Raw genomic sequence first — 18483 nt, forward strand, 5'->3', positions numbered from 1 at the left:
ACTATATAGTAAGAGGCTCTGGGGGGAAACATCTTGAGATAATGAGGCTCTCCTACAGAGAGAAGCAGAAAGGAAGAAAGCAAGGAGAGAGGAGGAAGTGAGAGAAAGTAAGCGCTTTCATCCCAGGTCTTCCCAAGTCCAGCTCCATTTCCATACTTCCTACCATTTGATTTTATGTGCAGTTTTCATCTTCTGTTTAAGCTAGGTTAATCAGGGTCTTTATCACTTCCAGCATAAGAATTTTGGCTAATACACGTGTCTTCAAAATCCTTAAAATTCAGTACAGCAGTATAGAGTAGCAGATGAAAGTGGAGCAGTACCCTGTGGGGCTCCTGGGCACAAGAGTCTTTCTGTGCCCACCCTTTCTTGCTTGTAGGAAACAGGCTTCATTCAGCCTCCATGACCTTCCCTGAGTTCCAAAGGGCAGGTTCAAACAGTTGCTACTCAGGAGAGAGAGGGGGGTGTGGAGACTAGAAAGGAGCAATCAAGAAACAGTATTGCAGCCTTGGGGCCCAGGGTCCTGGTTAACTCTGAAGATATATAGGTAAAAATATCTTTGAGCTGTTTTGCAGATACTGAAACTGCCACCAGCTGGAAGAAGTTAATCATATGCTCCGCATAAGCATGTTGGAGTAGGAAATGGCAACCCAATCGAGTATTCTTGCCCTGAAAATTCTGTGAACAGAGGAGCCTGAAAGGCCACAGTCCATGGGGTGGCAAATGGTTGTGATCTTGGATGGCCTCAGCTTGCAGCAGCTTGGATTGGGGCTTGGGTTCCCAGCCAGAGACTGGGCTGGGTTTCGCGGTGAAAGCACAAGATTCTACCCACTAGACTGGGCCCTTCTGAATTTTCAGAAAAGAATTCCGACAAAGACAGTAAGTAATGAAACAAGTATAGAATTTATTAAGAGGAAAAAGAGTACAATAAATGTGGATAGACACACAGGCAGACTCAAAGGGAGAGTCCCAGAGTTGTGCCCTCATGGCAATTTGAATTACTTTTATGGGGTATTTCTTCCAGGTTTCCTTTGGCCAGTCATTATCATTTGCCTTGAAGGAGGAAACAGAACAGGCTTAATCTTGAAAGCAGGACTCCATCTTGAGCCGGACTGTGGACTTTGAGCTATATGCCCAGTATCTATGGAAATGACATACCAACTGGAAAACCAGGCCCCCAGAAGGAAGAGCTCCAGGGCTCATACCCAGACTCTCTGTAACTTAAAAGAATACCCTAATTCTCTGTGTAACCAAATAGAATCATACATTCTGCTGCTGCTGCTGCTAAGTCGCTTCAGTCGTGTCCGACTCTGTGCAACCCCATAGACGGCAGCCCAACAGGCTCCCCCATCACTGGGACTCTCCAAGCAAGAATACTGGAGTGGGTTGCCATTTCCTTCTCCAATGCATGAAAGTGAAAAGTGAAAGTGAAGTCGCTCAGTCGTGTCCGACTCTTAGCGACCCCATGGACTTCAGCCTACCAGGCTTCTTCATCTATGGGATTTTCCAGGTAAGAGTACTGGAGTGGGGTGCCATTGCCTTCTCCGAGAATCATACATTCTATTATGCTTATTGGGGTATGACCACAGGCCTATTGATAATTCTCTACTGTTAACCACTTAGGCTTAAGGCATATGAATCACAGGTTAACTTTAATGTATCTTTTTTTTTTCCCTTTGTTCCGACTTGTTTCAGGGAATCTGGGAAGGTGGATTTGGGCACATATATAAGGTTTTCACAAAAACTGGCTGGGGTCCTTGGCTAAGAGGAGACTCTGCCTTAGCCCTGCCAGTGTAATAAACTGTACTCCACTATCTGCATCATCCTTCTAAGTGAGTTTGTTTCCCGGAACACGTGGCTACAAAAGCCTGGTTCACAGTCCATATTTGGTATATCTCAGGATCCTCCCATGTGTGTACATGAGTCTCTTAGCCAAGATGGATCTTACTGAAAAGCATATGGGTAGGGAACACCCCTTTGCGTAACTCCCCTTTGGCCTTCCAGGAGCCTTTTCTGTGCATGTGTGGCTGGGGAGGGCTCCTGGCTTCACGAACAAGAAATGCGTGGTCTAGCCAGGGCCCAGCCTTCTCCCTTACTTGTCCTGCTATTCTTGTCTTGGAGTTTCAGTCCACAGGGAATGAATCTCCAACTCCTTTACCCTGGGTGGGGGGGGTCCTATCGGCCTTCTGCCTCACTTGGACATGCCTGAGCACACCCATAAGCATGTAGACCCCAGACTGGCTGGAAACAGAAAGTTGATGATGCTGACTACCGATTACCTCACCACCAACCAATCAGAAGAATGTCCACAAGATGATGGTGTTCTTCTCTTTACTGTAAAACTCCTCACTACCACCCTCCAGGTTGGGACACACAATTTTGAGGGCGTAGGCCTGCTGTGGCCCCCACCTTTGCCTGGCAAAGCAATAAAGCTATTCTTTTCTACTTTACCCAAAACTCTGAGATTCAACTCTGTATGCTGGTGTACAGAAGCCAAATTTCAGCTAGTGTAGCATGAAAAGTGCCCCAGTGAAGTACATACAGGGCTGCTGAGGTTCTGGTTATGTTTTGCACTCTAAAAAGGATTCAAGATTGTTCACTTTGTAACTATTCAACAAGTTGTATATTTGCTTTATGGAAAAAGCTGTTCCTTTTTGATGAGCGCTAGTGAAAGTTGCTCAGCCGTGTCCGTCTCTTTGTGACCCCATGGACTATACAGTCCATGGAATTCTGCAGGCCAGAATAACGGAGTGGGTAGCCATTCCCTTCTCCAGGGGATCTTCCCAACCCAGGGATCAAACTCAGGTTTCCACCATTGCAGGCGGATTCTTTACCAGCTGAGTCACAAGGAGGCTAAATAGCAAATTAAAGGAATTTACAGGAAAGAAAAAAGAAATGATATTTCATCTCAGCCATTAATAATGGCTTTTATTTAAATTAAGTGTAGAGGAGGAAAAATAAATGACCTTTTCCTCTACTCGCTTCTGTTATATGCCTGAGATCCACGAATTAAACTGTCAAAAAACAGATTAACAGGAGAGAAAGCATCCGAACTTTATTTGATGCTAATATTTTAATTTCTCTGCACGTGGAGGTCCTCATAGAAAAGAGTGAAGACACAAGAATTAGTTACACCTGGAGGCTATATAACATTTTTAACAAAGGGCAGTAAATTGTAGACAAGACAAAGGAAAGGGGGTTTGGGTTTTCAGGGTGGTAAGTTGTGGGAAGGTACATATTGGGGGAACAAATGGAAGATAAGGGCAACTTAAGTGAAGTATGTTTGTTCAGACCCATCTCTGTGCTGATTTTCTGGCTCCAGTGATAAGCCTTGTTCTCCTGTGAGAAATGGAGTGTTTCGTATCAGTAAACAAGGATGTCACAGTCATCAGCAATTGCAGCCCTCCAACGTGAGTTCCTGGGCCTAAGGGCACTTAGGAAGGGGATGAACACCTGCCATCTAGCAGCCATCAGGACTGCAGTCACTCCCCATGGTGAGCCCCAAGGGAGCTCAGGATGTGAAAAAACACTGGATACTGGCCCAGAATAGCTGAGATCCACATGAAAGGAACAATTTCAGTGAGCCCAGATTCTTACATCTTCCCATACATAGAAAAGCCTAAATTACTTAACAGGATATCTGGTTTTCTTTAATTAACAATCTTTCGATGTTCAGATTACCTGCCCTTTGTTGCAAAACTTCTATATAACCTGGCTCCTCCCCTTGCCTCCTCAGAGCAGTTCTCTCAGGGTTACTTGAGATGTTGTCTCCTGGGCTTGAAGTTCTAAACATTCCCACCAAATGAAACAGAACTCTCAACTTTTTGGTTGTGACTATTCTTTAAGTCAACACCTGGTCAGTGAGGGGAGGGGAAACACTGTCACAAAGGAAACTTTGAGCACATGGAGGGAAAAGAACTCTGTGTTTGCTGCTTCTTAATTGCTTTCAGCAAAAAATAATCCATAGGCCAAAGAGGCATATTTTGGGGTGGCATATTTCATAAGTAAACTAGAATCTTATTTACATTATTCAGATGACAGAGCATTCTTAATTCTCACTCTTTCTACTCACAGTTCTATAAATATTCTTTACCCCATTTTTCTGCTCATGAATAAATACTTGGCAATTCAACTTACTTCATCAAGAAATTAATTGCAGAACTGGGGCCAAAATCAGGTTTCCAGCTCACAAACTCAAAGTCCTTTTCATTGAGGTGCACCTGCTTCTGAATGGGAGGAAGAAGTCACTGAGAAGACAGATGAGGCCACTCACTGCACCTCCCCCTCATCTTGGCCACCCAACTCCCAGGGAACCTACTATATATCCCTAGCATTCATTGTCATAAGTTACTGAACTTTCAGGTGTATATTTAAAAATCCTCCATTAGGCTGTAAGTTTTACCCTTTTGTTTTTGGTCTTACATTTTCCCATGCCCAGGACAGTTGTTAGAAGAGTACTTAGTAAATGTTTGTTAGATGATAAGTGGATAGATGAATGCATGCATGTGAAGCGGTGAAATACAAAACAATTTTTGGGATCATTGTGATTGAACTATACAACTCAGTAGAGGAATACTGAGAAATCCCTTCAGCAAAGTAGATTGGGGCAAAACTATAGGAAGCTGTGAATGCCAACTCAGGGTGTTTGTACTTTAGCCAAGAGGCACAGGTGATATTAACTCTTTCTCTTCTGGAGGGCTGACCTTCCTAATGGGTTGGAGGAAGAGTTTGTATAATTGTCTAGGATTTAGGTGCTGGGCGTGTGGCTGCAGGGGCTGAGGAAATGGACAGGGAAGGAACAGTGTTGGGGTTGTCACTAGATAAATGCACTTCTACCTCATGAGCACATGATGCAAGGTCACCAGACTGGTACCTGGTACATGGGCAGTGGTGCAGGGAGTTAGACAGTTTGTCTATCAAACCAGGTTTCAAATGCCAGCAAGATGGAGTACAAGTAAGATCAAAGGGCGGAATCGTAGTTAAGCTTGCACAGGATATGGAGTCAAAGTTAAACAAGTCCTTAGCAAATGCAGGGGGTCCTTGGTAGTGTTTAATAATGATATCCCTTTGTATTCATTGCCTATTACTGGAGTAACAAATGATCACAAAAATAGAGGCTTGGAACAACACAAGCTTAATTATATTACTGTTCTGTAGGTTGGGTGTCCAACAAGGGTCTCACTGGGCTAGTATCAAGATGTCACCAGGGCTGAGTCCCTTCCTGAAGAAACTAGGAGCAAATCTGTTTCCTGGCCTCTGCTAGCTTCCAGAGGCTGTCCACGGTCCTTCACTCTTGGACCCTTCCTCCATCTTCAAAGCAAGGAACCCTGGGACAATTCATGCTTAGGATGCCCTCTCTCAGGTTCTCTTTCTTCTGCCTTTCTCTTCTACTTTTAATAAGCCTTGAGATTACATTGGGCCCCCTAGATAATCCAGGATAATCTCCCTATTTTAAAGTCATTTGAATAGCAGCTTTAATTCTACCTGTACTCTTAGCTCTCCTTTGCCACATAAGATTACATATTCACAGACTGCACAGATTAGGACATGGGCACCTGGGTTGGTCATTATTCTATCTACCACACTCTTTTCCCTGGGAGGGATGGCACCAGACCTCGATTGCATGATAAGAGCCCTACTTGCTGAGGGGCAAATATATCCAGGGAAAGCCTAGAGACCATCTGAGCCAGGCCAGTCTCAAAAATCACACTTTCTCTCAGACTTTTTTCCCAGTCATGATGAATGTTTATTTGTGGAAATAGAGTTCACATTTCCTCTGCCACACTCATCCAGACTGGTGTGCTAGAGCTATATTGTAAGGCTTGTGAAAAGCTTTTATTGCATTTTCAAGAATTTTGCAACATCGGGGTGACATTGTCTACGGTAGGACTATTAACACCATAATAATGAGTAAATGCTGCAAATGAGGGCCTTTGCCCTGGGAGATACAGTTATTACACATTTGCCATACCACTTAGTACATATGAACTTAAAAGTGAGTATCATCAGCAATCAGGCTGGGACCCACATGATTTCAAAGATAGTAGCTGACTGCTCCAATTAGTCTGGGCCTCCCAGACAAACACTAAAACCATATATTACAATTTTGTCTAATGAGCTTCTGCTCTCCAGTAGGATACACAGAATTCAGTTTATTAGTTGCTAGGGTGTTGCCAAGGTCAATCAGAGTCATAATGTACCTAAGCTGGGTGGGCATGCCAGGAAGGCCTTCCTCCATGAATAATATTGGTACATCTTAATCTTAACAAGATTACAAACACTCACAAATCCACCCTTCATGAGGGCTCAAGCACTTCAATGCTCATCCAGGAAGTAGAGAATTAGCAGAACAGGTGACAATATTCCACTGGAATATGGAATCATGTAATCCAATATTACATTGGAATCATGTTTTATCCATATTCTTTCAGTCAACCAAAAAACTTGAGCTTGTTCTAGGGATAGAAGGATCACAAGCTACCTTGGTGGGAAATCAGTGGTGTGTGTGTGTACACAAGCATACAGGCAGTGGGTAGACGAGAAAACAGACAAATGAATAAGTAATTACAATGCAGGGTGACTGGTTCTTGGAAGTACTCAATTTTATGAGGGTCAGCTTACTGAGGTTGCCCAGGGTCAGGCAAGCAGTCCTGAATGAAGTAACATATAAGCTGAATCCAAGTAGTAGTAATAGTACCAATAATAACAAATATTTATTGAGTACTTCCATGCTTCAGGTCTTAAACTCATTTTACTTCATTTAGTTCTTCTGACACCCATGAAGTAGGTATAATTATTCTCCTCATTTTACAAATGAGGAAACTGAGACACAGCTAAGTTAAATAAAGTTGCCCAAGGTCTTATAGTGGGAGTAGGACTGGGAGAGTATGAGTTAAGGGATGTTGGAGAGAAGATTGTTCCAGTAAAGAGAATAGCATATGGAAAGTCAGGATGGGTTCTAGGAAAAGAAAACAAGTTTATCTGATTAAACATTCAAGTGCAGGGTGATGAACTATGAAAGCAACCAAGAAAAGCTTGCTTAGAAGCAGATTAGATCATAAAGGACCTAATAAGCAATAATGTTTATTTGTTTGCTTGCAGGTAATAAGCAAGTTGGTTTATTTTAAAAGAATCACTGCAGTATAAGTATGGAAGCAGAGGGAGAAAAGCCAGAGAGGAACGTGTAATCCAGGAAAGAGATGAGAAGGAATGAATATGCATGATGAAGGGGGTGTAGAGGGGGTAAGAGCTGAGGATGCTGCCCAGGTCTGCCTAGGATCACTGGAGAGGCGGTTATATTCATCACTGTGATGGGAAACACAGGAGGAAAGGTAACTGCCGCCTGGATTTTCTGGGGGAAGATAAGTTCTGGTTCAAAACACATCTGAAAGGCCTATAGGACACCTGGGAGGAAGTGTCCAGGAAGCAGGTGGCTCGATGGGTTTGTTTCTAAATAATATTGTGTGCTGAATAAGCACAGGTATGCTGTGCCGTGCTTAGCTGTTCAGTCATGTCCGACTCTTTGCGACCCCATGGACTGTAGCCCTCCAGGCTCCTCCATCTATGGGGGTTCTCCAGGTAAGAATACTGGAATGGGTTGCCATGCCCTCCTCCAGGGGATCTTCCCAACCCAGTGATCAAACCCAGGTCTCCTGCATTGCAGGCCGATTCTTTACCATCTGAGCCACCAGGGAAGTTCACAAATACTGGAGTGAGTAGCTTATCCCTTCTCCAGGGGATCTTCTCAACCCAGGAATCAAACTGGGATTGTATATGTATAACACTGTGGGAAAGTGTTGGAAAAAGTTGATGTCATCTCTCAGAATATGGGAATAACAGTGGTGTGGAAAAGGCTTTGATTGATGGCCATTTGTGAGTGCAAGTGTTGGTGGGTCCACCTGCCCCTCTACAAGCTGAACCATGAATGCTGGAAACTGAACACTGTCATTCTATACACGCAGACGTAGCTTCTCTATCACCTGTTTTTTCCTGGTGTCAAAAGACTCAGAATAGAGGTCTACAGCAGAGGCCCCACCTCCCTCTGCCCTGGCTTACAGAAAAGAGGGGCTGGCCTGACAGCTGAGTTTCTCTAAGTTAAAGGCTTTCCCAAACTGCCCAGAGCATCAGACAGATTGTTCAGAGCACAGAGTTAAATGGGAATCTACAATCAGTGAATCATGGAAAGTGCCCCTTGGAATCACAAATCTAAGAGCAGAGACAGTTATCAAAAGCTAGGAATGGTGGTCAGGGATTGGAAAGTCTTCCTGAAAAGAACAGGAAGCAGTGGGTCCAGTGAGGAAGAGGCAGGAAACTTTGGCTGAACACTGGAGAGCTGTTGTTGTTTTGTTCAGTCACCCTTCCGTGTCTGACTCTGTGACCCATGGACTGCAGCATGCCAGGTCTCCCTGTCCCTCACCATCTCCCAAAGTTTGCCCAAGTTTATGTCCATTGCATTGATGATGCCATCCAGCCATTTCATCCTCTGGCGCCCTCTTCTCCTTCTGCCTTCAATCTTTCCCAGCATCAGGGTCTTTTCCAATGAGTTGGCTGTTTGCATCAGGTGACCAAAATGCTGGAGCTTCAGCTTCAGCATCAGTCCTTCCAAGGAGTATTCAGGGCTGATTTCCCTTAGGATTGACTGGTTTGATCTCCTTGCTGTCTCAGGAGTCTTCTCCAGCACCACAGCTCAAAGGCATCAATTATTTGGCATTCTGCCTTCTTTACAGTCCAGCTCTTTTTCTATTTTGTCTTTTTATTGAAATCCATGTTTTTAAATTTTATTTTTGATTGAAGGATAATCGCTTTAAATTTGTATTGGTTTCTGCTGTACAACATGAATCAGCTGTAAGTATACATATGTCCCCTCCCTCTTAAGTCTCCCTCCCACCCCCATTTCCTGATTCCACCCCTCAAGGTCAATACAGAGAACCAAGCTGAGCTCCCTGTGCTATCCAGCAGCCTCCCACCAGCTAGCTATTTTACACATGGTAGTGTATATATGTCAGTGCTACTCTCTCAATTTGTCTCACCCTCATAGTGCTATTCTTGGTGGAGAATGATTCCACTTGTTTCCAGCAGTAAAGTATGGGGGAAGAAGAGGGGAAGATGCCAACAGACTTAACATCACTGAGTTGCTGGTATCAGAGGCACATTCAAGAAAAACAAGAGCCACAGTGAAACAACATACCAGCTTTCTTAATGTTTGATCAAGTGCCCAAGAAATTTCAAAGCAGAAGAAAAACATGAGGCTGTGCACAGTGTTCATATTTAAGGTTACATGGGGGCAGCCTATGTCTTCTCCCCTGAATCTGCCCATTTGACTCCTAAGCCTTAAGTGTGAGATCTCACCAATAACTGAGAGAAAGCCCAGTCTGAAGCACACTTATCAGGGCTAGGGGTCATTACTGGCAGAATAGGCCCTGATAAAAACCATCCCCTCCCCTCGTTCCCCATACAGTGACTGGTAAGCACTCAGGAGGCTTCGGCCCAGGAGCTGCAGAGCCTGCCAGGAGCTTCTGATTCCCGTTCTAACCCTGTGACATGAAGACATCCGTCAGGGAGGGGAATGGGCTGGCTGCATCCTGGCCGAGGAGCTGGAACTACTGGCGGGAGAGCTGGCCGGAACTGCCTCCTCTAGGAGAAAAAGCAGATGCTTGGCTGGTCTGTTTTCAGGATGATATCTGTAAGTGCAGGGAAAGAGGAAGCTGCAGGCCTGGGTCCTGCCTTGAAGGCATAATAGCTTCATCCAAAAGAATGTGACCTAAAGAATGTTTATCAATTACATTCATCATTCTTCCTGCTCCTACGTGGGAGCTAAAAATGGGGTAGAAAAACAGTTCATCTTCTCTGCCATAGTTAACGAGCAGAATCAGGCCTGCTTTCCAGGAAGAAAAGAAATGGGACCTGATTTGAACAAATCAATCATTTAGTTAGACGTAAAGAAAAATTTCTTTTTTTACATTTCCTTTTCTATTTCTTTGGCTGCACCAGGTCTTAGTTGTGGCATGAGAACTCTTAGTGGCAGCATGTGGGATCCAGTTTCCAGAGCAGGGATTGAACCCGGGACCCCTGCATTGGGAGCATGGAGTCTTAACCACTGAACCACCAGGTAAGTCCCTAGACATAAAGAAAAATTTCTTAATGTAAGAATGTGTCAATCCTTAAGGAAATCAGTCCTGAATATTCATTGGAAGGACAGATGCTGAAGCTGAAACTCCAATACTTTGGCTACCTGATGCAAAGAACTGACTCATTGGAAAAGACCCTGATGCTGGGAAAGATTGAAGGCAGGAGGAGAAGAGGACAACAGAGGATGAGATGGTTGAATGGTATCACTGACTCAATGGACATGAGTTTGAGCAAACTCCTAGAGATAGTGAAGCACAGGGAAGCCGTGCTGCAGTCCATGGGGTCTCAAAGAGTCGGACATGACTGAACGACTGAACTGAACTGACTGAAGAATGTGTAGTGGGTTGAACTGTGTCCCCTAACTCCAGATACCTCTGAATATGATGACCTTATTTGGAGATGAGTCACTGGAGATATACTTAGCTATGGTGAGGTCATCCTGCAGTGGGACCAGTGACTAATCCCATACGAGCGCTGTTCTCATCAAAAGAGGGAATTTGGATATAGACACACACACACAGGAGAATGTCATGTGAGCATAAAGGCAGAGATCGGCACTTCTGCAAGCCAAGGAATACCAAGGATTGTCAGCAAACCACCAGCTGCCAGGCGAGAGGCCTAGAATAGATTCTCCCACAGCCCTTACAAGGCATCAACCCTGCCAAACCTTGAGCTCAGATTTCTAGCCTCCAGAACTGCAAGACGATAACTTTCTGTTGTTGAAGTCATCCAGTCTGCAGTACTTTGTTAAGACAGCCCTAGCACACTATATTGGAGAAGGAAATGGCAACCCACTCCAGCGTTCTTGCCTGGAGAATCCCAGGGACAGCCTGGTGGGCTGCCGTCTATAGGGTCGCACAGAGTCGGACACGACTGAAGCAACTTAGCAGCAGCAGCAGCAGCACACTATATATAGAATATCAAAACACTAAACATTTTAAAAAGATATTTAAAACATAGTTGTATCTTATATTTTTATTTTTTAAAATTTATTTTCAATTGGGGGAAAATTGCTTTACTATGTTGTGTTGGTTTCTGTTGTACAACAGTGCAAATCAGCTATACGACTATACATATACCCCCAGCCTCTTGAGCCTCCCTCCCCTCCCCCCATCCCACCTGTCTAGATCTTCACAGAGTGCCAGGCTGGGCTCCCTGAGTCATATTCATATCAAATTAATCATATATAATATATAAATAATTATAACTTTAGTAAATCAGATCAGATCAGATCAGTCGATCAGTCATGTCCAACTCTTTGTGACCCCATGAATCACAGCATGCCAGGCCTCCCTGTCCATCACCAACTCCCGGAGTTCACCCAGACTCATGTCCATCGAGTCAGTGATGCCATTCAACCATCTCATCCTCTGTCGTCCCCTTCTCCTCTTGCCCCCAATCCCTCCCAGCATCAGAGTCTTTTCCAATGAGTCAACTCTTCACATGAGGTGGCCAAAGTACTGGAGTTTCAGCTTTAGCATCATTCCTTCCAAAGAAATCCCAGGGCTGATACTACTATTTACTAATACTACTTTAGTAAATAGTAGTGTTTTAAATAAACAGTTATGTACTCTGTACAAGCATCTGCTTAAATGTCAAAGCTTGAGTTTCTTCTGGTTTTGTGTCTTTCTAATTTTATCAACAAACTGCCAAATCTAATTGCTTCATAGTAATCCAGATTTAAATCATATTTCTATTAATAACTGAGGATTTACCTAAAAGGCTTAGCGGATTACCTGAGGAAATGCAGCAAAGATTGAGGAATAAATCAGTAACTCCCATTAAGACAAAATTGATCTTTTAAAATAAACAAAAATTATAAACTTGCATTTTATTATCAGGAACAGATCTCTATTAAGCATATATTTCAGATCACCATATACAGTGATGGAGGTGTATGGAGGAGGTGACGAAGATACCTCTCCATGGGTTCTGCGATACAGTTGGGAAAGCCAGTGCAAAAGTAGAAACAATAAGCAACACAAGTTAGAGTGTCACACAAAATGCTTCTGCTTATCTAAATACTGCTTACATTTTTTGTAACAGTATTTGCAGTTGTGAGCAAGGGAGTCAATCTTCTCTTATATAAACTTATCCTTGGATATTGTCCTTTGAGAAATCTCTCTGACAACTGTGAAAAAAAGGAAATCTTTATCTTTTGCATATCTTCTGTAGGACCAGGGTCATTAAAAACGGAGGTCCTAGGTGTGGAAATTCTCAGATGCCATTCTCTGGTTCCAAAGGAAAGAGACCCTATGAAAGGGGAACGTCATAGGTAGTGGAGAGGTCTGTTGAGGGTGCAGGACCGCGCTACAGCTCTTCACTCCTGAAGGGAGAGGCTGCTGTTGCAGGGTCTGGCAAAAGTGCCATCTCAGAATAGAGTTGCAGTGGGCTTCGGTAACCTGGCTTGCTTCCCAACATGTGTCTTGTCTCTGAACTCCCAGCACACACCTCCAGTCTTCTTCCTGCCTCTCCTCTTTCCCCACTGTCACATGTATGGAAAAGTGCAAAGTCATTTAAATCTTCTGATTCAAAACTATCATCCATCTTCTTAATAATTACACAATTCCAGCAGGACAAATGGTTGATATTCTATTTCTCACTTTTTTTTTTTTAAGCTGCAATGGGTCTTCGTTGCCATTCACAGGCTCTTTATTGCTGTGTGCAGGGTATACTTACAGGGAGCAGGGGCTACTCTTGTGGAGCAACGGCTCTAGGACACACAGGCTTCAATAGTTGTAGCACACAAGCCTAGTTGCCTCACAATATGTGGGATCTTAGTTCCCAGACCAGGGATCGAACCCATGTGCCCTGCATTGGCAGGCAGATTCTTAACCACTGAGACACCAGAGAAGTTCCTATTTCTCACTTTTAATGTGTCCAGATCATGATCCCACGCCTGCACACAAAAGACACAGCACTTTCAATCTCCTCTCAACATGCTGATGTCCTGGCAATAGCTCTGTCTGGTTTCCTCTTATGAGTAGCTCTCAAATGCTGGACTGACAGTCCATGTGGAAGGAAAGAGCACTGGATGGCGAATCAGTATACTGGATTCTAGTTCTGCTGCTGCTGCTAAGTCGCTTCAGTCATGTCCGACTCTGTGCGACCCCATAGACGGCAGCCCACCAGGCTGCCTGGGATTCTCAAGGCAAGAACACTGGAGTGGGTTGCCATTTCCTTCTCCAATGCATGAAAGTGAAAAGTGAAAGTGAAGTCGCTCAGTCGTGTCCGACCCTCAGCAACCCCATGGACTGCAGCCTTCCAGGCTCCTCCATCCATGGGATTTTCCAGGCAAGAGTATTGGAGTGGGGTGCCATTGCCTTCTCCGGGATTCTAGTTCTGAACCTTCCCTAACCATCCATAGGATCTCATCGCTCATGAGTCCTTTCTCTCAAGCTGTTGATTATGGAGCTCAGAGATGGGACTGACTTAGCTAAAGATTAGCCCAGAACAAGGTGACCAGGGCAGTAGAAGACTGGCTCTTTTTAAAGCTGTGGGATAAACTGGATTACAACTAACCATAGTCCAGAACCAAAATCAAGACCAATCACACAAGGTGTTGAATCAAAAACCAGGTCATTAAAACCATAAAGAGGCTCCAAAATAAGCCTTTGTGACACATGTGAAACTCCAGGGAAAGTGGTAGTCACTTAGTCACGTCCGACTCGTTGTGACCCCAGGGATTGTCTATGAGGAGACTGCCAGGAGACCCCAGGCTCCTCTGTCCATGGAATTCTCCAGGGAAGAATACTGGAGTAGGTTGCCATTTTCTTCTCCAGGGGCTTTTCCCTGGATCAAACTGGGATCGAACTAATCAAGCTCTTCCAGTGATTAAACCTGTGTCTCCTGCACTGCATTGCACGGGTTCTTTACTGTCAGAGAACCAGGGAGCAGAGAGTTAATTTTAGGAGCTGTCAGGAACGTTTTTCTCTAGGCAGTGTGTTAGTCTTTACACCCCCCACCTCCATGAGGTTCTGGTATGTGTGCATGCTCAGTTGGATCCAACTCTTTGTGACCCCCCGGACTGTAGCCCACCAAGCTCATCTGTCCATGGGATTCTCCAGGTAAGAGTACTGACGTGGGTTGCTATGCCCTCCTGCAGGGATCTTCCCTACCCAGGGGTCAAACCCATGTCTCTCGCGTCTCTTACATCTCCTGCATTGGCAGGCAGGTTCTTCCCACTAGTGTCACCTGGGAAGCCCATAAGGCTCAGGTACGGATGCCCAAACCCCATGACCCACTTCCTGACCTGCATCAGGTCAGTTAGTGTCCCTCTTGTTGGGAATTTACACCTGGGGTGGAAAAATTCCAGTAGCACAAGACAGCTGGACCTGAGTGACCAGATGGTGACATCTCAGCCCCCTGCTGAGACATCTCAGAGTTGTCTTCGTTTATATTTCTAAAGGCACATGACAAGGCTCAGCCTCAAGGTTGCATTCCACGAGAGAGCTGAGAAGGTAAAGCAAGCCCCCCTCCAAGGTATACCCGGGGCAGTCTGTCTTATAGGCTGAAATCCCACCATCAGAAATTTCATCTCTGATTCAAAGTCTCCTGTCTGTTGGGACAGAGTTCTCATTATGAGCATCTAAGAGTGAGTAATCAGATGACTGACTACAGGATCAGGGCCAAGGAAAGCTTTCAGCATTATGAGAGCACATGACTGGTGTCAGGCCTGGACCAGGTGTCCTGAGGCAGACCACACGGGTGCTCACCCCTCGGAGGTTAGTGCAGGCTCGGGCAAGGGAAGGCATGGCTGAGGAGCCCCAGGGAACGGGAAAGCCGTAAGAGATGGGCCTGACCTTCAGGATTTTCACTCACCCCAACTCTGTAAAGGCTATTCTTTACCACAGAAGTCCCCAACCTTTTTGGCACCAGGGACTGGTTTCATGGGAGACAACTTTTCCATGGACTGGGGGTGGGGCAGTGGATTGCGGATGATTCAAGGGCATTACATTGACTGTGCCCTTTATTTCTATTATTATTACATCAGCTCCACCTCAAATTATCAGGCATTAGATCCCAGAGGTTGAGGACCACTGCTTTAGCAAAAGACGACAGGTTCCATCTGTGAGCATCAAGAAATGTAACAAGGTTAAAGAGTAAAAATATTTTGCGTATATGACAGGCAGAATAGTAAAGTCAAACTGTCCAATCTGAGGCTGTTCCTGAGAGCTGGGAGAGGCGGGAAGCAGTTTGCAGATGAATTCTGGGTCACAGTCGTACACACCAGGATAAGTGCCCTATTTATTAATATGTACTTATTACCTTCCTTATTTGTGTGTGTTTTGTGAAAACTCCATATATCCCATCCTGCGTTTCACAAGCAAGGCTTGGAGTTGCCTAGAAAGCATTGGAATAGTGGAATGGAACTCTTACAGTTCTGGAGGTCTGAAATCAGTTTAACTAGGCTAAAAATCAAAGTGTCTTTAGGTCCATGTTCCCTCTGGAATCTCTCGGGAGGAATCTGTTTCCTTGACTTATGGCTTCTTTCTCCATCTTCAAAGCCAGCAACATAGCATCTTGCTTCACTCATCATATCATCTTCTATGTCAAACCTTCCTCTGATTTCCTCTTTTACGGAAATTTATCATGGCATTTAAGGTTCAGTGAGATAATCTCATCTCAAGAGCCTTAAATGAATCACGCCTGCAAAGTCTCTTTTTCCAGACAAGATACTGTTACACATTCCAGAGATTAGGACCTAAATGTGTTTGGGGTCATTATACAGCTACCACACCTCTAGATCTTAATTGACCTGTGTGTTAAGTTTAGGAATTTTGCTTTATGGTTTATTATTTGTGAGGACAGGAATCTTCTATCTGTTCTATTGGATTCTGATGAAAGAATTGATTAGTCACTCACATGCAAAGTAGAGCTGTTGTTGTACACCTTAGGCACTAACTCAAGCCCTGATTTCAGGGGGTGGAGTTAGGGGGCTGGCAAGGAAACAGGGATGGGATGTTGACATTCACATGAATCATACTTCATTTGTCATCCAGATCAACAAACCAGTTAAAAGCAAAAATGGCCTTGTAGCAGGACAGAAATGAGCTGGGTGAGCTCAGTTTGGGCATCATGTGATTACAGAGTCACTCTTGTGATGAACAGCCAACTCTAGAGCCTTTTCGAGGGAGGAAAACCAGTGAAAGGGAAGCCTGTGGGCAGTGAGGTATGCAGAGAGGGCAAGACACAGCTTCAGGAGCTTCAAATGCACAAAGTGTTTAAGTCATACTATGACTTTATTGTTCAAGTCAATAAAAATATCATTGAAAGCAAATAATAACAAATTTACCAAATATAAACCCATCCAAAAGTCTGTATCTTCTCCTCATTCACAGCTTTTTGAAAAAGACTGCCATTATTTTATGGTTGTTTAGCAAGATGCCCTTGTTATTGTGATAAGATGAATAGAATTTGTCTCAAAATAATGGCGGAACGTAGGAAAATGGGAAGGTATATACAAGAAAAAGTTAGGTTGGCCATGAATTGATAATGATTGATTCTGGCTAATGGGCACATGTTGATTCACTATACTAACTCTATATTTAATTGTGTTTGAAATTTCATAATCAAAAGTTATTTTTTAAAGGGCTACCACTAGTTTTCCAATAAAACCACACTGGTAAAAAACAGGTTTACCTCTTACTTGCATAAACATTTAAATTTCTTATAGTAAACACATTCAAACTCCTTATCAAAATATAGCCAGGTGCATGAATTTTTTTTGACCAAAAGAGAAGGCCCATATACTAGCTTACTAGATCGCATTGCTGAGACCTGTAGACAGAACTGATGTTTTTAGCTTTCTCTGGAAGTATAAGGGTTATGTGCCTAAGGCCGTGGGTTGGGAACCTGAAAGTCAACAGGATCATAGGGGTACATTCTGAGCTTCTCTTTGATCAAAAGCTCTAAAAAAGATTAACTACATCAAGAGTGGCATGAGATTAGGAAAATAGCTGACGACATTTCATGCTTCAGCCTCTGAACCCTGTCTCTGAATCCCATCTATCCATCCAGATTAAGGGAAAGACATATGGAAACAGTGTCCCTACAAAGACCCCTTGTTAAATAGGCATCCCTAAAAAAACCGGGAAATAGATGGGAAATAGATGGGGAAACAGTGGAAACAGTGTCAGACTTTATTTTTTGGGGCTCCAAAATCACTGCAGATGGTGACTGCAGCCATGAAATTAAAAGACGCTTACTCCTTAGAAGAAAAGTTATGACCAACCTAGTAGCATATTGAAAAGCAGAGACATTACTTTGCCAACAAAGGTCCATCTAGTCAAGGCTGTGGTTTTTCCTGTGGTCATGTATGGATGTGAGAGTTGGACTGTGAAGAAGGCTGAGCGCCGAAGAATTGATGCTTTTGAACTGTGGTGTTGGAGAAGACTCTTGAAAGTCCCTTGGACTGCAAGGAGATCCAACCAGTCCTTTCTGAAGGAGATCAGCCCTTTGGGATTTCTTTGGAAGGAATGATGCTAAAGCTGAAACTCTAGTACTTTGGCCACCTGATGCGAAGAGTTGACTCATTGGAAAAGACCCTGATGCTGGGAGGGATTGGGGGCAGGAGGAGAAGGGGACGACAGAGGATGAGATGGCTGGATGGCATCACTGACTCGATGGACGTTGAGTCTGAGTGAACTCCGGGAGTTGGTGATGGACAGGGAGGCCTGGTGTGCTGTGATTCATGGGGTCGCAAAGAGTCAGACATGACTGAGAGACTGAACTGAACTGAAGAAAACCAGACCAAAAAAGCTTACCATATGGACAACAAAAACAGCAACTTATCTGGTCCTTCTCTTACAAACCATCCTTTATGTAGATGTCAATCATCCTTCTAAAACAGGTCTATGACTCTGTGACTTCCATTCAAGCGAACTTAAGACAAACAGAATGAAGACTAAACTCTGTATTTCATCATTTAAAAAGGTCTATTAGTTGACCTGTGATGACCTCAACAATAGCTTCTTCCCATTTTCCTGCCCTTCCTCTTTATTCCTAACCCCTCTCTCCTTTTGTATTTTAAATCCCTGATGACATGTTTTGATTATTTAAACTGGTCGTAAATCTTTCTGGTTCCCTCATTTATGAGTTAAACAAAATCATTGACATGTGTTTTTATATAAAGTATGAGTCATGGTTGACCCCTTCTACTGGCAAAACCTTTGTATAACTTTGTGTAGGCTCATCCCTACCCTCTTGTGTTTTGCCTTTTAGTCTGTTCTTTCTGTTACCCATCTCATGTGATAACACGACATCACTGTACTGTCACCTTTGGCCACAAGATCTGATCTTGACTTTATACCTAGTACCCCATACAGTGCTTTGGCAAGCTGTCAGGCACTTGGTGTG

General features: G+C 43.9%; 1 long non-coding RNA gene across 4 annotated transcripts in view; it reads left to right on the forward strand.

The window, feature by feature from the left end:
• Window positions 1-18483, forward strand: part of LOC147365970 (uncharacterized) — a 27908-nt gene continuing 9425 nt past the window's right edge. For 2 of the 4 annotated variants that reach the window (XR_015133094.1, XR_015133093.1), the window contains exons 1-4: window positions 1-107; window positions 573-876; window positions 1022-1507; window positions 9988-10105. This is a non-coding gene — a long non-coding RNA (uncharacterized LOC147365970). Of the gene's footprint in view, window positions 108-561; window positions 877-1021; window positions 1816-9987; window positions 10106-18483 lie in introns of those variants that run through there. The other 2 variants (XR_015133092.1, XR_015133095.1) reach the window with 2 other exon arrangements.

This window comes from Bos grunniens, chromosome 9, assembly GCF_055505025.1.
Source record: "Bos grunniens cultivar Pamir isolate PY7600 chromosome 9, Bosgru_T2T1.0, whole genome shotgun sequence".
Classification (NCBI taxonomy): Eukaryota; Metazoa; Chordata; class Mammalia; order Artiodactyla; family Bovidae; genus Bos; species Bos grunniens.